Source organism: Pelophylax lessonae (assembly GCF_965119305.1).
Source record: "Pelophylax lessonae genome assembly, chromosome: 10".
Lineage (NCBI taxonomy): Eukaryota > Metazoa > Chordata > Amphibia > Anura > Ranidae > Pelophylax > Pelophylax lessonae.
The window spans coordinates 207,960,349-207,985,636 of NC_138777.1; the positions used below are offsets into that span (position 1 = coordinate 207,960,349).

Sequence of the window (25,288 nt, forward strand, 5' to 3'; positions counted from 1 at the left end):
GTTTTTTGGCTCTGCATCTAACGGTTATGTTACAGACCTAAGCCTGGTACACACTGTGAGTTGACAAACTGTCAGCTCTGGTCAGAGCTGCTGTACGAACTATGCAAAGTTAGTATGGCGATCTCCCCTTCTGAGCTGTTGTGTTCTGACAGGGGGATGGCCCCCCTTTCTGAACACACTGATCAGCACTCTCCGCCATTGGCTAATATCACTGATCGGGATTTCATCAGCTGCTGGTTTACAAGCATGCTCGTCGGACAGAAACAGCCAGCTTCTGTCGGACAGGGTGGCATACACATGGGCTGAATGTCGGCCATTTTTTTTGAAATGGCCAATGTCTCCCGACATTCTGCCTGTGTGTATGGGGCTTAAGAATTAACACTTAACAAGTACATACCATGGCCCAGTCACAATGTAATCTCGGAGGTCTTCTATGTAACAAAGCAAGGGTGGCCCTTATTGAATTACCTTATATAGTGCTACTTGGTAGCATGCAGCACTTGTCTGTATTAGCAGGTCTTACACATTATTATTATACAGGATTTATATAGCACCAACAGTTTGCTCAGCACTTTGCAACATGAGGACAGACAGTACAGTTACAATACAATTCAATACAGGAAGAATCAGAGGACCCTGCTCATTAGACCTTACAATCTAGGAGGGAGGGTCAAATGATACTAAAGGTAACAACTGTGGGGGATGAGCTGATGAAGTAAAAAAAAAAAGTACAGTTGTTAGGTGAGGGCAGGATAGGCTTCTTTGAAGAGTAGAGTTTTCAGGGACCGTCTAAAAGCAAACAAAGTAGAAGGTAATCAGGCAGATTGGGTTAGGGAGTTCCATAGGATGGGAGAGGCTCTGGAAAAGTCCTGGAGGTGAGCATGGGAGGAGGATTATACATTGCAATGCTATTACTTTCACACGCTAAAAAGTGCTAACAGCATCTTTCAGTCGTTACTGTTTGGCTACCCACTTTTGGGAACCAAAATATGCCTACTGTTTCCTGTTGCCATCCAGAAAAAAACTCTTATATGTTCTTCTGTTTCTGCTTTTACTTTGGTACGGATGGCTTTCCCAACCTGACTCTGGGACTAAGCCCTTCTCATCTGTCATCCTCCTGTCCAAAAGAGTTTCCTGGTAGTCATTCAAGCCCTTTGGACATATTGGGGGCCTTCACTAGAGGCCCTCTGTATATACTAAGTTAACTACCACTGGTTCAATGCCCCCTACTTATCTCAAATAATATATAATATAGATTAAAAATATCAAAAAAAATGTATAAAAGTGGAACTTTGATCAGCAAATTATGTCCCGATTGGGTACTTCATGCAGGCCCCTTTTGCCGGTATAACTATGCAAACATTAAAAATAACTGTTTAAAATCCAGTAAGGCACTGTCTCACCCTGCTCTGCGCAGCCTCAGTTGCTCTCTATTCTTGGCACATTACTAAGAATAGAGAGAAGACGGTGAGTCACTAGGGGCCGATCTGCTGACAGCCTCAAGAGGGGGGGGGGGGAAGCAACAGGAATGATACAAGACTGTGCCGAAGGAACACAGATTAGGGATGGAGAAAAAAAAGCAAGAGAGGTGACAGAGCAAATTCTGCTGCCAGGTAGACACAAAACAGTTAAATTCACAGGTTCCTTTTACATTTGCGCATTCTCAAAATGTGTGTAAAACACGCTTTTCTGTGCGTGTTCCCAGAATGCATGAAAAACCTGCACCATGCTTGTGATGCTATTAATTGTTTATGGCACCCCAAAAGTGAGAAACAAATGTGGCAAAAAAGTGTGGTAAAAACATGCAAGCCAGAACAGAGTAAAATACTTTATGAGCTACTTTTTCGTGCATTAGGCAGCCCATTGAAATCAATGGCCTGCCTTAGGCCCCTTTCACACGAGCGATCCGATCAGATCCGTCTGTCAGTTTTTTAGGCGGATCTCATCGGAACCCCACATGCATCCCTATGGGGCAGCGGATTTCAGTGGAGACATGTCCGCTGACACCCGCTGCCATCTGCATCTGATCCTGTCCTTGAAATACGAACGGATGGAAACCCTATTTTCCATCTGTCCAGGGGATCGGGCATTCGGTCCGCTATCATCCGATTCCCCCATAGAGATGCATGGGGCTCTGACACCTCCCTCTCACAGAGTGAAAGAGCCCTTATACTTGTCATAAGAAAAAGACGCAAAAAAAAAAAAAGCATTTATCAAATTGCTAGGTGTAAATTGGGTGACAAGGATGCTGTCTTGTCTTAGCTCTGATTTTCTCTCAATTCCCCCTCAGCAGTGGCAGCATTGTGAACCTGAGCATTGTCCTGTTGTCATCCTTCTTCTCTACTGTAGCTGAGCCTATACATAAAATCAAGGCTGAAAATGCACTCATTTTAATTGCAGAAAGTTACCTACAGTTTTTTTGAGACTAAGGAGTGGGGGAGAGTTTTCAATAAGCAAGTGACTGCTCTGGGCTTTAGTAAAATGGTGGCCTTGGGCAAGAAGAAACAGGTGTGATAATAGAGGCAATATACAGCACACACTGATTTTGGTAACATAAATGTGGAATGTATTTTTTTTTTTGTTAAAGAATATTAAGGCTTCATTTATACTAGTACGACTCCAAAGTTGCAACGACTTTAGAGTGAAACTTTGGTGAAAATTTTTTGCAACTTTGATGCAGTTTGGGTTGGATGCAACTTGGATACGACTTGGGCGTTGACCAGTGATAATGGACAACTTTCACACACAAGTTGCATTGTATAAGATTCAGGTACGACTTAAAGCGGAGTTCCGGGCACAAAATCGACCTTTTTTTTTGTGCCCATCCGCTTGGTCTCCTTCACCTGAAAAGGAATTGGATAGTTAGGTATATTTTTTTTTTTACTCACCTTGTAATTCTAGATAGAAAATACTCACCTATTCTTCACTTCCTCCCTCTGTGCCGCGGCTCCGCCGTCACTTCCTGGCTTGCAATGATTCCTGGGAGCTGAACGTCATCGCTCCCAGGAATAAATGCGACGGCACCGGCCCCGCTCGTCACTTCCGGGGCGACGCCGCATTCCCTGCTAAACAGCTTCTGGGCATGCCCAGAAGCTGTGGAGGAATGCGGCGCCACACCGGTAGTGACGAGAGGGGCCGGTGCAGGGCATTCTGGGAGAAGATATGGAAGAGGACGAAGAAGAGGATCGCGCCGGCTTCACAGCTGCCCACAACAGAGATGGCAATGCTGGAGAAGAAATTTTATAAGTGAGTATTTCTTCTTGCAGGTAAGTGTGAACCGGGACAGATCAGAGGCTAGCTATTGTGGAATGTACTAGCCCTGACTGTCCCGGGGGTATGTTTATTGAAAAAAAGTTTTCGTGCCCGGAACTTCGCTTTAATGCAACTCTTGAGGGTTAACATTGAAGTCTATGGCTCTCAAGTTGCATGAAAGTCGTACCAAAGTAATGCATGAACTACTTTGAAGTTGCTGCATATATGAATGGGTATCTTTGGAAAACATGGGGAACGACTTGTCTTGCAACTTTGATGTCCAACGTTACATGACAAGTTGCACAAGTGTGAATGGAGCCTAATTGTTTTCAGATTGTTATGGTAAATTTCCGCTATAAGGGCTGATTCACACCTGAATCGCATTCCTGTGCGACTCAGTGTGGCGTTTGAATGGGCTGAAAGCACAAGAAAAGTAGTGCATGCACTACTTTTCAAAAATGCACTTCGGTTCCATGCAATCCGGTGCAGGCAAACGCACTGCAATAGCAATCTGCGTTTGGGGTGTAATTAGGATTATATTGAGTCCTGCAGCAGATCACCAACCCAGTGCATTTTTAACATAGTTCCAGAAACGAGCATGGAGCTTGGGTTACCTGCACAGTATTCTAGTATGAACAAGCCTCAATAGACCATCAATGTAGAAGACAGGAGTTTCCTGCACACCTGCAGCAGCTCTGCTTGGCTATAAACCATTAGCCATGCACCTGATCTGAGCATATTCCTGCCAGAGGAGGGCAGAAACAAGACCCATGTGGTGCCACTGCCATTATGTCATCAAAGGTAACATCCTTTTGCACAAATTGCTGTTGTAAGATATTCCAGAACACTGAGATGATGAAGAAAATTTTACAATCTTTTGATCTCCTTCTATCCAGTCTAGACATTGCTTTCTAATTACATATGGTCCAGCAGATTCTCTCATAACTGAAATGAGACCATGCCATACCTAAACAAAATCATATTGCCGAGTGCAGGGAGAGAATTTCCTAGAAGGAGAGTTTCATTTATATAACGATGGCTTTTGCTACTAGGAAAAATCCATTATGCTGTTATCTTTCAATTTCCCAACAACAAATCCCTTTGGAAGCATCTGTAGCATGAACAGTGGCTATGCAGTTCAGAGGTGCTTAGCTGGCATTGGGACATAACAACAATTTCTCTAGCTGTGCTGATAGGTAGCCGCACTAGATTAGTACAAGATGGCTCCCTGGCTGAGCCAAGCCATAAGGTTTAAAACTTTGCAACACGGTTCTATTAGTCTCTCTGGGACTCTATATCTGGATTTCATTGATCGATGATTTGAAAAGCAGTTCCTTATTTTGTGTACTTTTCCAGCATTCCTCATCTTTACAGGCCTATCACCACCAGCGCTATGGGACCATGCAGTCATCTTGTTCTTTCTAGGAAAATGTCTAGCATTATCTGCTGGAGCCTTTCAGTAATGATGAGAAAATGGGAAATTGCCTGATATAAATTATAATATATGTGTATACTAAGCCTAGACTTTTCAGTTTCAATCTGTTAATCCATCCTTTTTTTTATTTCTGCCACAAATCGTCATGGGACTTCTCATCGGGTAATTAAAGCAAAGGATTAGGTTGCATCACTGCCTGTAGGAGCCACTATACTGTCTCCTTGTGCCGTTTGCTCTTATGGAAGGATTTTTGTTTTCTAAAATAAGTGTATCATAGCTCATGTCTTTCATGTTTAGATCTTTTCTGTGATCATTGTTTATCAATGTGGGAGTGCCGGAATACGATATGCTGACTTCCCTCAGTCCATTTGAAGGATATTACACAGAACTTAGAGGAAGATGTTTATCAGTTAGTGGATTGCTTTGGTACGGTAGTACATTGCTGTATACAGAAAACATGATGGCGTACTTAAGAATGAGATGGAAACTATGGGTAATTTCTATTTTGCAATTGAAACTCCACTTAAATGTTACTAAATAGTGAGCTCATTATCTACACTTTACCATAAAATTAGTGTTAAGCCCCGTACACACGTACCGAATGTCGGCCGAACGATCGGCCGTCTTTTGTCCGGTGCTGTCCTGTCGGTTGAAAAGTGCTAAAGACTGCACACGAATTTTGTTGGCCAACAACAGCCGACTGCAGAAGTGATGTCATGTGATGGTTAACTTTCTGTGTGTTTTTTCTTCTCTGAGCATGCCCAGTCTTGCTAATCTGCTGTTTGTCGGCCGAATTCTGTACTGACTGGCGAACAATCGGCCGTTCTGGTGACGGCCAACAAAAATTTTATAGCCTGCACACCCGATTCTGTTCGGCCGAAAAGTCGCTGTCGGTTGTCGGAATCATCATACTAACAAGCCGACAATCGGCCGATCGTTCGGCCGAATATTTACGGCCGACAATCGGTACGTGTGTACGGGGCTTAAGGCACAGCGTGAAATGAAGACCTTTTCTTTCTCAGTTAGGGTTCCAACAAAGGTTGGCAGAGGTTCCCTTGAGCAATAAGAAATTTCAGTCTCCCAGATAAGTGACCACTGACAACAATATTATTTTTAGCTATCTGTACGGCAGGCCATACATGGCTCAATTTATTCGGCTTACTAGACAAAAAAAAACTAAGCAGATTTCCACAGCCACATTTTCGAGGTGGATGGGAAAATACTCTCTACTGTGTCATTGTATGCTGACAGTGGGACTTCCCCCGTCGGTAGAACACACTAATCAGCTCTGCAGCCCGTTGGCTCTTTGTGCTGATCAAGCTGAAATTTCCCAGCAAGCCCTATCAATCGATCGACTTCTTATGAACGGGGATGACTTTAAATGAATCTAAATTGAGCCAGTCACTGCTGAACTGGCCGAATTTTGATCTATGAAATATGGCCAAATTAGGAGGGTAAATCTTCCCAACCGCCATCAGTTTAAGGGGCATTCTTCCCACTATCACACTAACGTATCATGAGCTGTACAGTAGAGATGGTAATTATTAGCAAGGATTCCCTGAGATTGAAAAGTTATTTTGAGGGTTCCTTCATGTTAAAAAGGTTGGGAAAGGCTGTCGTAAAGAGTCCTATTGTTAAGTTTTCTGATTATCAGTGTCTGTAATTGCAGACGCCTGTTTCAATGACCAACCCAATTACTTGTAGGGGGGCAGGGGGTGAGAGGAATGAACAGGATAGACTCTTGTTCCTAGTGATTAGGGTCCAGTGCAGTGGAAAGCAAATTTGAATAGTAAAAACTGTTCCTCTACTTCTGTTGGGTTTGCCAATTCTAGGTCATATTATAAAAATCTAGTTCGTATTATAAAAATCTAATTTCTGAGGTTGTATTCTTAAAGCCAATTGAACATTCAGGTTAAAAGAGAAGTATGGCTTTCTGAAGAAAAAAAAAAACATTTATGCCCACCTAGGTGGATCATGCAGCATCAATCCGATGCTGCATTTGTCCCCTGCCAGCTCTGCTCAAACACCGCTGATCATTCAGTCCTCCCTCTCCACTCTGAGCAGAGGGCCATGACTGTCAGTCACCAGTACTTTGTTTTGCTCCTCCAGCGCTCACTGGAGTGCTGGGCTGTGGTGGAAAATTCTGGCTCAGGCTCTCAGCGGATCGCTAAGAGGCTGAGTCAGGTGCCGGTCCAGGCTTCTGGGTGGATCCAGACCATATCTTTCCAGAGCCTGGACCAGCTTTTTGACATCATCCAACAGCGGGCACTCCTGTGATCCATAGGAGAAGTATAGCCAAAAAAGCTTTGGCTATACTTCTCCTTTAAAGCAGCTAATTGCATTCAAGATGCACTAAGGAAATGGTGTGGAAGGTATTATAGTTTTTTCTTTAGAAAACAGCCACAGCCAGAGGGAAAAAACTTGTCAGCATGATGCAGAGAGAGAGACCCTTCCTCGCATTGTCTTAATAAAGGTCTCTTTACAGAGGTCTGACCCTCTTGCTCCTACATACAGTCAAAATAAGAGGAGGTTTCCTGGCTGCCGCACCCCTTACCCGGCCGTGTTGTAGGCTAATAAAAGCAGCCTCATCCCAATTCATTCAGGGGCAGGGCGAAATACATTTGGGGCATGGCTTTGATGGATTGAGCTGAGGCTGCTTTTATTTGCTTACAACATGGCTGGGTTAGGGGCCAGGAAACCTCCTATTTTGACGGCATGTCTTAGATCTGAGTGATCCCATCCCAAATCTTCACCCTTACATACCAGCTGCATCCTTCTTACAGGACTCCATAACCCAGCGTGGGAACCCCTAAGCACTAACCTTGGGCCCCTTGCTTTTACAGTCCCATAGCTCTGCAATCTGAAAAGCCCATGTTTAAAGTAATACTAAAGTCTAGTTTTTTTTTAATTAAAAATAACAAACATGTTGTATTGTCCTGCCCTGGGTAGTGGTTTTGCACAGAGCAGCTCAGATCCTCCTCTTCTCAGGTCCCTCTTTGGTGCTCCTGGCCCCTCCCTTCTGTCGAGCGCCCCCACAGCAAGCAGCTTGCTATGGGGGCATCCGAGCGGAGCTGCAGCTCTGTGTGTCTATTCAGACACAGAGCCGCAGCCCAGCCCTGCCCCCTCCTCATTGGCTGGCTGACTGACTTTGATTGACAGCAGCAGGAGCTAATGGCGCTGCACTGCTGGCTCAGGCAATGAGGAGGGGGGTCCCGGGCAGCTGAGACACTCTTGCAACATTGCTGGATCGAGATGGGCTCAGGTAAGTATTAGGGGAGCAGAGTGGGGCTGCTGCACACAGAAGTTTTTTTTTTATCTTAATGCAGAGAATGCATTAGGATAAAAAAACCTTCTGCCTTTACAACCCCTTTATTGTAGAACTCTATCCCCTATCATGTTGGACTTCTGCAGAGAGACCACTGCTTCCACATAGCATGCTGGCAGTATACAGGATGTGGCTTTCTCCTTGCTTTGAGCGATGCAGTGCAACCGAGATGGTGTAAATCGACCCTAAGGCTTGTTTCACACTAATGGGTTTTTTAATGCTTTTTGCAGAAATGCATTTAATTTTTTTTAACATGGGTTCCTATGGAACACGTTCACATCAATGTATTTTTGTACCTCTGCGTTCTTGGAAAGGGTCGGGGACTTTTTTGCCACAAAACGCAGCATTTTGCATGTAATGGACTTTAATGGACCTGCATCCAAGTACTGCGTTTGTACAACGATTTTGCCGTGATTTGTGTTCTGCGATTTGTGTGTTTTTTTTTTTTTTATACCAGACCCGAAGGGCCTGGTGAGGACCTGGGGAAGGACTCCACGCCACTTTTTTTTTTTCACAATTTTTTCTTTTTGCTGGCAATTCTTTTTTTTTTTACATTTTTTACATTTGTGAAGGATGAGGCGGCCGGCTTCCAGACCCGTTTCTTAGCAACCAGATATATACAGTGATGAATGTAAAAAAAAAAAGAAAGCAAAACGCAATTTGCGGTAAAAACTTGGTTCAAAAACCGCAGAAAGCACAGCAAAAAGCAACATGCATAGATGTGAATTGAGCCTTTGACACCTTTTGTACACTTTTCACACTTTGAACCTTTGTACACCTTTTGTACACTTTTCACACATCAAACCTTTGTACACCTTTTGTACACTTTTCACACATCAAGCCTTTGTACACCTTTTTGTACACTTTTCACACATCGAGCCTTTGACACCTTTTGTACACTTTTCACACATCGAGCCTTTGTACACCTTTTGTACACTTTTCACACATCGAACCTTTGTACACCTTTTGTACACTTTTCACACATTGAGCCTTTGTACACCTTTTGTACACTTTTCACACATCGAACCTTTGTACACCTTTTGTACACTTTTCACACATCGAGCCTATGACTACACTTTTCACACATCGAACCTTTGTACACATTTTGTACACTTTTCACACATAGAATCTTTGTACACCTTTTGTACACTTTTCACACATCGAGCCTTTGTACACCTTTTGTACACTTTTCACACATCGAACCTTTGTACACCTTTTGTACACTTTTCACACATTGAGCCTTTGTACACCTTTTTGTACACTTTTCACACATCGAGCCTATGACTACACTTTTCACACATCGAACCTTTGTACACATTTTGTACACTTTTCACACATCGAATCTTTGTACACCTTTTGTACACTTTTCACACATCGAACCTTTGTACACCTTTTGTACACTTTTCACACATCGAACCTTTGTACACCTTTTGTACACTTTTCACACATCGCACCTTTGTACACCTTTTTGTAAACTTTTCACACATCGAGCCTTTGTACACCTTTTGTACACTTTTCACACATCGAGCCTATGACTACACTTTTCACACATCGAACCTTTGTACACATTTTGTACACTTTTCACACATCGAATCTTTGTACACCTTTTGTACACTTTTCACAAATCGAACCTTTGTACACCTTTTGTACACTTTTCACACATCGAACCTTTGTACACCTTTTGTACACTTTTCACACATTGAACCTTTGTACACCTTTTGTACACTTTTCACACATCGAACCTTTGTACACCTTTTTGTACACTTTTCACACATCGAACCTTTGTACACCTTTTGTTTGATGCAGCTGGAATGTATTTAGCTGTTTTAAACTGAAAATTAAATCTGACTTTTAATTCTCTTTAAACTTGAACTAGACCTGAAATTTAAGCTCTAAAATTGTGTGCTAGCAATGTGGGAACTTCCATATTCAACATTTGCTTTCAGTTAGAAAAAAAAAAACTGTACCTGAAAATAATTTATAAGATACGTGATGATACATGGGAAAGGACTTATGCTAGCTAGCATAATCGGATTTTTTTTTCCAATGTACATTGGATAGGAAATCATATCTGTTGAAAAGCCAATTTGAGAGATGGAACTGTATTCACGTTTTCCAAACAAGACCTGTATCATTGCCTCATAGCCAGCAATCAGACAGTTTTGCTCTTCATCTGTCATTTTCCTGTAGAGCTATGAATCTGTCAGATGCAACGTGCAGTTACTGCTTTTTGCAGATTGATGAAGACTTACGGACACTAATTTCAATGAATGTAATTTCTAACCCAAAATTCTTTCCTGATTTTCCTGGTTGACAGGTGTTGATGACCCACATTTTAGCTTTTGAGTATTGAGAAAGATAGATAGATAGATAGATAGATAGATAGATAGATAGATAGATAGATAGATAGATAGATAGATAGATAGATAGTAAAAAATCCTGCTGTCTGTTCCTGATCAGTTTTTACAAGCCTCAGTTTCAGATTAATTATATGTTGCTGTTTCTTTTTGTTATTATGGGTACTTATTGTGCAGGGAATGAGAGCTGTAGGCGTACCTAGCAGATGTGGAGATATTAGGTAGAAAGATCAGAGCCTCTTTCCTGGACCGTTAGAAAGTATAAGAATAGACTCCACATAAAGTAGGCATTTCTTTTTATAAATCTGGAACATCTGAGGGTTGGGTTTACACCTTCCGTTGGACCGGGATGGCAGACAGCCAGACAGCCGATGTGATGTCAGAGCACGCTATTATCTTAGCAGCTTATTATTTTTAGGCTGTGCTGAAAAGGTAGCATCCATCCTGCTATTAATGCATCAATCTGCAGCGTTTCCATCAGCGCCAAGCTTGGCGTCTGTCTTCAAAGCATATTTGTGTCCCTAGCACTGCTGCTCCTGGCCTCATTGCAGGCAACCACATTTGCATGATCATCTGTTTCAGAGAAAGCGGGGCACTGCTGGAGCAGATTGTAAGTTCACCGCCCGGTCGCAGTTCTGCTGTCAATAAAGCATTTGTGGACAGTATAATGTAGAATATATAGGTCAGGGCAAACATTTCTATAGAAAGATATAACTCTTTTAATAACCTAGGAAAACTGTGTCAGATTATTATTCAAAGTTGTAATTATTTGGCTGAATTCGTCTGTGCTATTTATAGCAAATTAAAGCAGAAACCCAAACAATGATAAAAAAGAAATACTGATAGTATAGGTACTAGAAATGTGTCCTTTTAATAAAGTGGTTGTACTTGTAAATCCTTACATACTGTATACCAAATGAGGAAACTAGCCTCAGATGATACACAGAGATGAAACAAATCCTCCTTCATACAGTGCCTTGAAAAAGTATTCATGCCCCATAAAATGTTCCACATTTTGTCATGTTACAACCAAAAATGTAAATAATTTTTTGAGATTTTATGTGATAGACCAACACAAAGTGGCACATAATTGTGAAGTGGAAGGAAAATGATAAATGGTTTTCTAATTTTTTTGCAAATAAATATCTGAAAAGTGTGGCGTGCATTTGTATTTAGCCCCCCTGAGTCAATACTTTGTAGAACCACCTTTCCGAAGCTGCAATTGCAGCTGTAAGTTTGTTTGGGGATGTCTTTACCAGCTTTGCACATCTAGAGAGGGACATTTTTGCCCATTCTTTTTTGCAAAATAGCTCAAACTCTGTCAGATTGGATGGAGAGCGTCTGTGAATGCAATTTTCAAGTCTTGCCACAGATTCTCAATTGGATTTAGGTCTGGACTTTGACTGGGCCTATCTAACACATGAATATGCTTTGATCTAAACCATTCCATTGTAGCTCTGGCTGTATGTTTAGGGTCTTTGTCCTGCTGGAAGGTGACCCTCTGCCCCATTCTCAAGTCTTTTGCAGACTCTAACAGGTTTTCGTCTAAGAGTGCCCTGTATTTGGCTCCATCCATGTTCTCATCAACTCTAACCAGCTTCCCTGTCCCTGCTAAAGAAAAGCATCCTTACAACATGATGCTGCCACCACCATGTTTCACGGTGGGGATGGTGTGTTCAGGGTGATGTGTAGTGTTAGTTTTCTGCCACACATAGCGTTTTGCTTTTAGACCTAAAGGTTAAATTTTGGTCCCATCCGACCAGAGCACCTTCTTCCACGTGTTTGCTGTACCCCCCCCCCCCCCCCACATGGCTTCTTGCAAACTGCAATTGGGAGTTATTATGGCTTTCTTTCAACAATGGCTTTCTTCTTGCCAATCTTCCAAAAGGGTCAGATTTGTGGAAATCACGACTAATAGTTGTCCTGTGGAGAGATTCTCCCACCTGAGCTGTGGATCTCTGCAGTTCCTCCAGAGTTACCATGGGCCTCTTGGCTGCTTCTCTGATTAATGCTCTCCTTGCCCGGCCGGTCAGTTTAGGTGGACGGCCATGTCTTGGTAGGTTTGCAGTTATGCCATACTCTTTCCATTTTCAGATGATGGATTGAACAGTGCTCTGTGAGATGTTCAAAGTTTGGGATATTTTTTTAAAAACAAACCCTACTTTGAACTTCTCCACAACTTTATCCCTGACCTGTCTGGTGTGTTCCTTGGCCTTCATGATGTTGTTTGTTCACTAAGGTTCTCTAACAAATCTCTGAGGGCTTCACAGAACAGCTGTATTTACTGAGATTTAATTACTCACAGGTGGACTCTTTTTACTAATTAGGTGACTTGTGAAGGCAATTAGTTGCACTAGATTTTAGTTAGGGGTATCAGAGTAAAGGGGGCTGAATACAAACACACTTTTTGGATATTTATTTGTAATAAAATGTAATAAACTATTTATCATTTTCCTTCCACTTCACAAATATGTGCCACTTTGTGTTGGTCTATCACATAAAATTCCAATAAAATACTTGGTTGGTGGCTATCCTGTGATTTCTGCTTTTCAACACGGCATGTGGGACTGTCATCTTAATTAACCATTTTGAATCCTTCTCATTTTGAACTTTATAGATGTTCCTTCCTCAGTTGGAGTCACTAATTTATTTCATCACTTATCAATGTGGTTTGATTTTTTGTTAATTTAAGTACTAAACTGTTTGTCTATTGCTTTTCTGGGATATACCTCAACAATACTAATCACCAGTCACTTGGAATTTTTCTTTTGTATGAGACTTTTGCTCACGCATAAAATTGTTTATTTGGAATTCTTGACTTTTCCTTTCTGCACTGTATAGCACTTATATTTAATTTCAGTTTTTAAAAGTTTTGAGTGCTGAACTTTTTTTATTCATATAATAGATGTTATTTTACACTTTACCAAAGGAGAGGAGCAGCTGCAGCAGAATACTTAATCAAGGCAGGAGGAGGGGAGAGGGGCAGGGAGGAGATCAGATTCACAGTTCACACACAGATTACGGAAGGGAGGGGGAGATGCTGAGACACTGATTACACAGCAGGATGACGGAGGCACGTAATCTGACCATGCTTCCAGGGTTTAGCAGCCATGATAGCCATCGTCAGTACACACAAGGGAAGATAGGATCAACCAAGTATTGTACAACATAGAAAGGGACAATTGACATGGAAAAAGTACAGTGCTCTAGCCAATGCTTTAAAGGGACAGGGACATTTTTGAGGGTTACAGCCATTTTAATCCAGTGTTTGGGCTTCCACAATGCCTACTGACTGCCTCCATGTGTACTAGTTTGTTTGTCTCAGAACACTATCAACTGGGAGCTGGACAGTGGTCAGAACCACATGCCAGGTGCCCCACCTAACATATATCCTATTTTAGTAAGCTGTGAGCTCAGAATAGAGGTGCAACACTCTGGGGTTGATTTACTAAAGTAAATAGACTGTGCACTTTGCAAGAGCAGTTGCTCCAGAACTTAGTAAATGAGGGGAAGCTCTGCTGACTTCCATCATCCAATCATGTGCAAGCAAAAATGCTGTTTATTTTTTTTGTTTTATTTTCTTAGCACTATCATTTTGCCTTTAGTCAATCAACTCCTCTGGCTTCACTGCATGGAAAGGGATGAGTAAAAATAACCTTCTGATACTATGACAGATAAAACAAATGACATGTGCATATCTCACCCATATACCTAAAGTGGTTCTAAAGTTTGAAGGTCTTTTACCTTTTGCATTCTGTGCATCTAAGAGCGACTGCCCACCAATCCGATCCACCCTGATGGAGAAGAACAGATCCCCTCCCATTTTTTTTTTCTTTTTAAGGCTGGCCGGATTAGATTGGATGTTGGCGTTTGCACCCGCCAGTTCATAGGTATACACATGGACCATCCTGTCAGGTCTGCCTGAGAATTGACAGGCAGACCTGATTGGATCACCCATGTGAAAGGAGCCTTAACCTCCCTGGCGGTATGATTCTTTTGGATTTTAGGTGCTGAAAGCGGTACCATTATTTTGCATGCAATTCTTGTGAATGAGCAGCCCAAACCAACTGTATACATTTGTTATATATATTATATATATATATATATATATATATATATATATATATATATATATATATATATATATGTATGTATACATATATTATGTATACATATATTATATATATATATATATTATATATATATATATATATATATATATATATATATATATATAATGTATACAGTTGGTTTGGGCTGCTCATTCACAAGAATTACGTATATATATATATATATATATATATATATATATGTATGTATATATATATATATATATATACATATATTTACATAAAAAGTACAGTAAAACTGCAGGAAAGGGCATTGGGGGGCAATGTAATGTGATTTTATTTTATTTTGAACGGTATCAGTGTGTTTATTGTGTTTTACATTTGAATTTGCCATAAACGTCGCCGGAGATGGAAGCCGGGGCTCGCAGACGATCGGGAGAGAGCTCCACCGCCGCATACCGCCCGCAGTCTTCGCTGGATCCCGGAGAAAAGGTAAGTAAAACCTCTTCCAGCATCCAGCGATCTTCTTAGCGCTACCCCGAGTGTGACTCGGGGTTACCGCTTTTGGCTCTAAAATCTTACCCCGTGTCACACTCGGGAATACCGCTAGGAAGGTTAAACCTACCAGACCCTCTTACAAAAGCCATAACTGGCATAGGTTTGTTATTTGGCTGTGTCAAGTTCTTTTTATATGTGGGGATTATAATGCACATGTTCAGGTTTTTCATAAAGATTATATCTCGTATGTATGAAGTGTATTTAAAAGTAGAAGTGTGTCAGGAGAACTATCCTTTAGACCGGGGGTCCCCAACCCCTGGACCAAGGACGGGTGCTGGTCTGTGGCCTCTTTGCAGCTGGGCCACGAAGGCTGCACTGTAAGAGATGCAACGGGTGAGCAGAGAGATGACAGGGTCTCTCACCACCCGCATTACCGCTGACCCGCTTGGCATCACCGCTGATCTGCCCTCACAGCCGGGCCGTGAAGGCTGCTCTATCAGAGGTGTGGCGAGCGAACGGAGAGATTACATCATCTCTCACTGCCCGGCCCACATCACCGCTTTTCCACCCTCCCTCTGGGATAGGACCCAGCAATTGCGCATTTGTCGGTTTACCTGCTTAGACACCTTAGTGCTGGGGAGAGGCAGAGAAAAGAGTTGTAAGTCTTTCACTGCTTTAAAAAAAAAAAAACATTACAAATTGACTTTACATTTAAATTATTAAAGTGATAAACTGCATCTGGTATTTTTTGGTGGCAGGCTACACTGGGAAGCTTCATCTGGTGGCAGGATAGTGGGAAGCTGCATCCCATGGCAGGCCACAACACTGGGAACCTGCATCTGGTGGCAAGATAGTGAAAAGCTGCAGCTGGTGGCAGGTGACAGGGGCAAGTGACAAGCTGCATCTGGTGGTAGGCGACGGTGGCAAGTGACAAGCTTCATCTGAAGGCAGGCGACGGTGGCAAGTGACAAGCTGCATCTGGTGGCAGGCGATGGTGGCAAGTCACAAGCTACATCGGAAGGCAGACAACGGTGGTAAATGACAAGCTGCGTTTGGTGGCAGGCGATGGTGGCAAGTGAAAAGCTACATCTGAAGGTAGAAGATTGTGGCAAGTGAAAAGCTACATCTGAAGGCAAACGATGGTGGCAAGTGAAAAGCTGAATCTGGTTGCAAGTGTTGGCAGCAAGTAACAAGCTGCATGTGAAGACAGGCGACTGTGACATGCTGAATTTGAAGGCAGGCGACGGTGAAAAGCTGCATTTGAAGGCAGACGACAGTGGCAAGTGACAAGCTGCATTTGAAGGCAGACGACAGTGGCAGGTGACAAGCTGCATCTGATGGCAGACAACAGTGGCAGGTAACAAGCTGCATTTGAAGGCAGACGAGGGCAGCAAGTGATAAGCAGCATCTAGTGGCAGACGACAGTGGCAGGTGACCAGCTGCATTTGAAGGCATGCGATGGCGGCAAGTGACAAGCTGCATCTAGTGGCAGACGACAGTGGCAGGTGACCAGCTGCATTTGAAGGCATGCAACGGCGGCAAGTGACAAGCTGCATCTGGTGGCAGGTGACAGTGGCAAGTGACAAGCTGCATTTGAAGGCAGACGACAGTGGCAATTGACAAGCTGCATCTGGTGGCAGGTAACAAGCTGCATTTGAAGGCATACAACAGCGGCAAGTGACAAGCTGCATCTGGTGGCAGGCGACAGTGGCAATTGCCAAGCTGCATCTGGTGGCAGGCAACAGTGGCAATTGACAAGCTGCATCTGAAGGCAGGCGGCGGGGGCAAGTGACACACTTAGGGCTCCCACTGATTCTGCATTATGGTGAGTTAAACTCTATAATTTTATATTTTCTTCCACGAAACCTGTCCCCGGTGACAAAAAGTTTAGGGACCCCTGATTTAGACTATTCCAAAGGCCACCCTTTGCCCGAAAGCAGCATCTACTTGAGTCACTGCAGCCATTGCCTGGAATCTCAACAGTAAGCGTTAACACTTAACACAGGGTGTGCAACCACATAAAATACTTAAGAGGACTGTAAACGTGAATCGGCATGCAGCACACAACCCTTCCTGGAAAGAGCCTGCACATTAATAGAAACAGCTTGATTTCTTCTACAATTAATGCCTTCTCTTCCTCTGAGCAAAACAACATCAAACGTCTTGATAAATACTCCCTTTCCCCCATCAACCAGCTGCAAGATATTAGATAACTCCAAAAGACTCTCCTGCTATCAGTAAATACATTAACTCCTGCATCTCCAGAACAAGCCAGCATACCTTTGTATTGCACTGCTAGCACCGATAAGGATGCATTGGGATGTTCAGGTTACCCCCTTATATTAAATGTTAGTGCAATAAGAGAAGATCTAGAGAAACATAAACTCAATACAAATTGACTCATCATTAATTGATATTAATTCCACTTTTGCAGTAAAAAAAAAAAAAAAAAAAACACCACTATACTGTATGTTTGTTATGTTTCTCTATTTACATGGTATACCTGAAATATAAAAAAAAAATATTTATCTTTCTAGTTTCTTTGGAGCAGGTTTTCACATGACTGCAAGCTATGCTGAACAATTTTAAAGTGGGGACAGACAGAGACAAAGTGCATTAGCATACAATGCATAACCGAAATCTTGGGATCTTTACTGTTAGGACAGGATTTGTTCAAATGTATTTTCCGGCTAATAATGAAGATCCTGCCAGCATAGTAAAAACAGGGTTATTTATGGTAAACATGAACTATCCAGCTCCCTATCTAACCCCTTCCCATTGCCGCCTCCCAGCTTTTTAAAAGCTTTTAAACGTCTGGTGGCGATGGCGGGCATTTGGATTTTGTGGCTGCTGTTATTGGCTGTCACAGCAGTTACATGACCAGAAAGCTCCCAATTGCAAGTATGCCTCTTTCAGGTTCCCGTCGGTGTCCGTGGCAGGGCGCGCGCTCTTAGCACAGAAAAGTGTTTTCATAGGGCTGCATATTTGCGACCTTTCTGCGTTAAAGCCCACCTGCCGAGAGGACGCATATACGCGCCACTTCAGCAGGAAGAGGGTAAAGCATAATCTAAGGCAGGCCATACATTATGCAATTTCCTTTCTTTCAACCATGGGTTGAAAGAAAATATTATTCTCAATTCCCTCATCAGCACAGTGTTGATATTGTAAATTTTCAGCGGGGGGGTTTCTTAGCTGTCAGAATACAATGATCACTTATGACCAAACGAAAAAACCCGACAGGCTGGTTGTACTGAAGTTGATCGATAGAGATTTCCCTGCAATAGTTTGGTTTGGTGAGTTTTCCTCACAGTAGTTTGTGTCTCTGCCCCGCCCACATTAATGAGATTTCCTGCAGTAGTTTGTGTTTCTGCCCCGCTCACAGTAATGGGATTTCCTGCAGTAGTTTGTGTCTCTGCCCCGCCCACAATAGCAAGTTTTTCTGCAGTAGTTTGTATCTCTGCCCCTCCCACAATGGGGATATTTCGCTACAGTAGTTTGTCTCTGCTCCGCCCACAATAGTGAGATTTCCTGCAGTAGTTTGTGTCTCTGCCCCTCCCACAATTGTGAGATTTCCTCACAGTAGTTGGTTTCTCTGCCCTTTCCACAATGGTTAGATTTCCTCACAGTAGTTTGTGTCTCTGCCCCTCCCACAATTGTGAGATTTCCTCACAGTAGTTTGTGTCTCTGCCCCTCCCACAATTGTGAGATTTCCTCACAGTAGTTTGTGTCTCTGCCCCTCCCACAATGGTGAGATTTCCCTGCAGTAAAATTGTTGGGTATGGTTATGAGAGAACACAGCCTTCCAGCTCCATCTAGTCAGTTACCTCCAGTGCAGGGATTTCACAAGATAGAAATAAAATTCTTCAAACAAAGAATAGAACAGAAAGGTCCCCACATTCTGAAATACGTTCTCTTTTTATTCACTAATTCCTTACACTTCATCAAAGGAAGCATTGTTTAAAGAAAGTGCAGACTTTGCCCAAAGTGGCTGTTGACTTGCACTTACTGGGAGTGTTTTGTGAATTAATAAAGACAAGTGATAATAAATTGGAGAGTATCGGGCTGATTGCTTTTATCTTTTGGTTCTTAACTTTATAAATGAACCAAGAACACTATATATTATGTAGTGCTTTATGAAAATAGCATGATCCATTTCCACATATAGTAATTTATTACTATACAGCAGGAGTGTCAAACTCAATTTTATCACAGGCCGCATCAGCAGTGCAGTTGCCCTCAAAGCGCCAGTTGTACCTGGGTCTTACTATGTACAGAGTTCAGGATTATGCTACGTACAGAGTGCAGAGTTCAGCAGTGCCCTACGTACAGAGAGCAGGAGTGTTCTATGTAAAGAGAGCAGGGTTCAGGGGTGTGCTATGTAGGGAGTGCAGGGATTCAGGGATGCACTACTTACAAAGTGCAGGGATTAAGGGGTGCCCTACATACGGGATTCAGGGTGCACTACGTACTAAGTGCAGGAATTCGGGAGTGCACTACGTATAGAGTGCAGGGATTCAGGAGTGCACTAAGTATAAAGTGCAGGGATTCAGGGGTGCGGTAAGTTAAGAGAACAGGGTTCAGGGGTGCGCTATATACAGAGAGCAGGGTCCAGGGGTGCGCTACGTACAGAGTGCAGGGTTCAGGAATGCACTATGTACAGAGCAGGGTTCAGGGGTGCGCTACGTACGGAGTGCAGGGATGCACTGCATACAAAGTGCAGGTGCCGCTGGGGAGACTAAGGAGGAGAGCGTGTTTGCCAATGAGACCTGTTCCATGACAGCGGGAAAGCAGCTAGTGAGAACAGGAAGTGACAGCCGCTGCGCAGCCTACATGACAAGGTCTTGGGGGCCGGATTCGGCCAGCAGGCCTTGTGTTTGCCACTTGTGCTATACAGGAACACTAGATATTTTTGGATCACATATAAAAGTATCTCTTATAGTAGAACTATGGGCAAAACTTTTATTTCCATTTTTGATAGAGCAAGGGAGGGTTATAACCCCTTTATTCACCATCTGTGTCCCATTGGGGTGATTTCCATTCACTCCCTGTCCCATTGCCAAACAGTAAGTAAGAGGAAATCCCTGCAAATTAAGGGAATTTCTTGGGGACCCCCCCAGGTCACAAGAACTAGTGTCCCCATTGGAAGATATCACCTCCATTATTTTTATGGGAACAACCCATAATTTGGGATTTTTATTTTACTTTTACTGATAATGGTAAACAGGACAAATAGAGAGGGTGAATCTCCCCAACTGGGACACAGACAGCAATAAAAACTGACAGGTGTTCTAATCCCTCTCCCTCCCTCTGTATACTAAACAAGTTTTGCCTTTAGTTGCCCAATTCCTGGAACAACTTTTTTGGTAGTTTTAAATTGTGGTTATTGGATGTTCCTTTGATCCTTTTACTGTCTTTGAATCTACTTGGGGATTCCCCTTCACTTATCCCTGTGTCCAGGACAAAAAAATGAAAAGAGTGGGATTTGCTGGGGTAAGAAGACACAAATGACTATTAAAAACCTCACAGGGGCTCTGACCCTTTGCCACTCAAAAAAGTGGAATATGACAATTTCTCAGTGCGTTTTGTGAATATAGTCCATCCAGAAAGATATGGGAGATATTTAGATACAGTATTTCAAATGCTATTTGAAATATGCCAATAATGTTGGCAAATGTGAATACGCACCTGGCAAATGTGAATACGCACCTAGGTCCTTAACGCATATGTACACAGTAATTGCACTACACATGTGAGGTGAATGTTAGAGTGAGAGCAATCATTCTTGTGCCAGAGCTCACATTTAACTAAATTGGTAACATGTAAAGGCTTTTAAAGCATTGCCTATAACGATTTTTAGGTATCGTAGTCTGATGCCATTTCCTGGGTGTGCAGAATTTTAAATCTTGATATAGTAGTCATAGTCATAGTAGGCGAGGTTGAATAAAGACAATAGTCCATCCAGTTCAACCTGTGTAGGTGTGTGTGACTGTAATCATCTAACATAGCCCTCAATCTCCTGATCCTTGAGATGTAAGTCTAAGAGTCTTTTGAAAGTCACCATACTACCCGCAGAAACCACCTCTTGTGGTAGACAATTCCACAATCTTGTAGCCCTAACAGTAAAGAACCCCCCACGTTGCCTGAGGTTAAAACGCTTCTCCTCTAATCGCATTGTATGTCCTCGAGTCCTCATGCAATTCCTTCGAATGAACAGCTTTTCTTCTAAGCTGAGATCCCCATTAAGATATTTATAAATTGCTATCATGTCCCCTCTCAGACGTCTTTTCTCCAGGGAAAATAAATCGAGCGATTGCAGCCGCTCTTCATAGGTAAGGTCCTCCAACCCCCTAATCAGTTTAGTTGCCCTTCTCTGGACTTTCTCCAGCTCCAACACATCCCTCCTGAGGACTGGCGACCAGAACTGGACAGAATACTCCAGATGCGGTCGGACCAGAGTTTTATAAAGTGGAAGGATTATAGTCTTATCTCTGGAATACATCCCTTTCTTTATGCATGCTAATATTCTGTTGGCTTTGGAAGCTGCCGCTTGGCATTGCATGCTGTTGCCTAATCTATCATCAACTAAGACTCCCAAATCTTTCTCCATTTTTGATTCCCCCAAGGGTTCCCCTCCTAACGTGTATTGTGTTTTTATGTTTTTGGTCCCCAAGTGCAAAACCTTACACTTCTCCACATTAAACCTCATTTGCCATGTCGTTGCCCACTCCGTAATTTTGTCCAGGTCATTCTGTAGGATATCTGCTTCATGCTGTGCAGTTATTGCCCTGGCCAATTTTGTGTCATCTGCAAAAACTGATAACGAACTACTGATCCCTTCCTCAATGCTGTTTATGAATAAATTGAACAAGGTTGGTCCCAGGACTGAGCCCTGGGGCACCCCGCTTACTACCTCAGACCAGTCTGAGTATGCGCTGTTTATTACTACCCTTTGGACACGGCCTTTTAGCCAATTCCGTATCCAAGAGCAAACCCTGCTGTCGATACCTGCAGACCTTATTTTATAAATTAAGCGCTTGTGGGGAACTGTATCAAACGCCTTAGCGAAATCCAAGTACACCACATCCACTGGTCTCCCCCTATCTAGCTCACAGCTCACTTCCTCGTAGAATGCTAAGAGATTGGTTTGACAAGAACGCCCATTTGTAAACCCGTGCTGGTTACTACTGATGATGTTGTTGTCTTTAGCATACTCTACGATATAGTCCCTTATCATCCCCTCCAAAAGTTTACATATTATTGATGTCAGACTGACAGGCCTATAATTTCCCGGGATATGTCTCTGGCCCTTTTTGAATATCGGAATCACGTTAGCCTTCCTCCAATCCCCTGGTACATCTCCTGTCCTAATACTGTCAGCAAAGATCAGGAACAGTGGTCTAGATATAACCATACTGAGTTCCTTGAGCACTCTCGGATGTACGCCATCCGGGCCTGGTGATTTGTTTGTGTTAAGTTTATCCAGTCTTTCCCTGATTTCCCCCTCTGTTAGCCATAGTGGCAAGTCCTGTGTATTACTATATGTTTGGTATTTACTTGCTCTGCAGTCTGCACAACATTATATTTTATATTTTACTAAACAATTGGGTATTGCATGGTGTTTGTGTGAACCAAAATGTATTGAAGTGTATTTTGTCCTTGTGTTTGATAAACGGCCGCACAAATGTTGCGCACCATTAAAACATTGCAATAACCACCATTTTATTCTCCGTGGCTTCTGCTTTCAGAAAATATATAATGTTGGGGGGTTCTAAGTAATTTTCTAGAAAAATAATGCTCATTTTAACAAGAATGTGAGGATTTTTTGAACTGGCCTGGGCAGCAAGTGATTAAACATACTTTCCATACTTTTCCTCAGTACCTCCCCATTATATGGCATTGTGGGTCAAATGTTGCCATATAAATGGGATGTAGTCTGACAGAGGATTGACCTGATTAATTGCACTATCATAGGTTTTCTAGGGTGAAGTCATTGTGATTTATTGTGTGAAGTTCAGGAGTTTACACATTTTAAGGCCATTTGATGTTCGTACCATTGTAGAGGTCATCGTAGAGGATTCATTCTGGATAACATTTTTGGAAAGCATGTTTAATGTAATGGTCTGACCTAGGGGATACTATTGGTTCCTTTGATGTCCCCACATCAAATCTATACTGGTTGTAAGTTCAGTGGTGCAAGTTGACTGAAATAGGTGATATGTACTATGTGACCTAAGGATATATCTGTCAGAGTGTGGCCTACCCCTGTATACTTCACAGTCCCCCCTATCAGGCAGCAGAAATACACACATATATGGGTGGTCCCATGGTTTTATTTGATTTCAAATAGCCTTTGTTCTATCTATATACTTCCTATATTCTCCTAAAGAAGTGGACGATGTTCACAAAAAAGAGATTACTACCTTTCCATCTGTGATTGTTGCAACAATACTTTGAAAAAATATAGATATCTTTTACACTGGCTGTTACAATAGAAATATAGGTTGTTACGTACACTGTGATAAGCAGAAAAGGAGGCTCTTTTATTGCATTAAAAACCAATCAGCTTTCTTTTTTTTGTCAAAGCCTAATTTAACAAGCTAAAGTTAGAGCTGATTTGCAATTTTGCAAAGCTGCACCAGATTTTGCACTCTCCGGTTTTAATAGATTACCATCGTGTTTTTGCTTCATGTGTAGATATTTTTTTATTATTATGGTCCTCTAACCCCCGTCACTATGGCAGCAAATGCGGGACACAGCAAGAAGGATCTGATAGAGGACCGAGATTTAAATCCCTTCCACCCTGGACTGAAGTTAGACTATCATGACTGTTGTAGTAACGCCTCTTTTTGTATACTGTGGTCTGGTCTTGTTGAGCAAGTAATGTAGAAAATAATTGGTACACGGATTCCATTCTAAACAATAAAATCAAAACATTTGTCTCTTCAGTGGGGTTATGGATCCTATGTAAAAAGAGATGTCTCTTACCCTGGTCAGGACTCATTTAAAGCCATAGTTTTCCTTCAGGTGTCAGAAATGAAGGAAAACAATTCTGAGTGCACTTCACAGCCTCAGTTTGTAGATTCATCTGGAGGAAGGAAAAAGAACAGCAATATTATCCTCAGGGTTTTCAGTCAACATAAACACATATGAGTTCTGTTCTACAAATGCTGTATTGCTCCAAAATAATTTACCTAAATGAGTATAAGTACAAATGAATAGGTTGAGTCAACAAACAACATGTAACAAAGTAAACCACACCTTATTGCCACTACCCCGATGAACTCATTGCTTGACGAAATGCGTAGGATGGCACCAGACGTGACATCACGCATATCCGCTGCTGGCCAGAAGATCGGGATTGTGGTTTTACGCTGCAGCTTTCATTGTATGCATGGCATCAAGGAGTATTATTGTAAGTGCAATATCTATTTTTGAAGTAAAAAGGATTTTTAATAATTTACTGCACCATAGGGTTTGGTCCTCTCTACTTATGTCTTTATGGTCTGAGCTGAAATTGCTGCTATTCCTACTTTTGGCTATACTGGGATTTGATCCCGCATGTGCATATGGCTACTCAGTAATTAGAGTGCCATAGATCTCTGGTAAGGAGTGTGTGGTCTCTATTTCCTGTCTCCACTGAATTTATAATAAACCAGAGAAGTGGAATTTGGCACTCCACAAGATTATACCCATCTGGATGAATGCACAGTGGTGGATTTATTTTTCACATTAACCACTTGCCTACTGGGCACTTAAACCCCCTTCCTGCCCAGGCCAATTCTCAGCTTTCAGCGCTGTCGCATTTTGAATGATAATTGCGCAGGCAAGCAACACTGTACCCAAATGAACACAAATGAATGCAAGAACCTGCAAAGATGTCTGTCAAATCGCCCCCGAAGTCGGACTGAAATGCCGGTTTCGCACGATTCCAAACCCGCCTTCAGTGTGAACCTAGTCGAAGACTCAGAGACCTTGCACAGTGTTCAACAGCGCCATGATAGTTCATTGAAAACTACAAGCTGACAGCCGCAAAGGATGTCGGGACTTGTAGTTCATTCGTAGACAGAACTCTGTGCATGAATGATGCGATTGTGTGGGTGGAGCCCCGCACAGCCGTGCTGTTTTCGAAAAGTGGAGGCTTGTACGAGGAACTTCTCCCCATACTGCTGTCACAGGGACAGAAAGCAGCCAGGAGCGGCTGCAACAATAGGAACATGTTACCCTAAAAACAGGTGGAACATGTAACATGTTCCCAAAGGTAAACTTATTATTTAATACGAAAAACAAATTTCTTGTATTGCTGAAACAGCAGAAAGTTTGTTGGCCATGTACACACCATTTATCCTGAATG

The 25,288-nt window shown here is 42.4% G+C and overlaps 1 protein-coding gene across 1 annotated transcript in view; it reads right to left on the reverse strand.

The window, feature by feature from the left end:
* The window catches only part of ZNF469 (zinc finger protein 469), a 623,268-nt gene that overhangs the window by 271,067 nt on the left and 326,913 nt on the right, over window positions 1-25,288 (reverse strand). The window contains exon 3 of the mRNA XM_082269917.1: window positions 23,923-24,022. The gene's annotated coding sequence lies outside the window, so the exon portion shown is untranslated. The remainder of the gene's footprint in view (window positions 1-23,922; window positions 24,023-25,288) is intronic.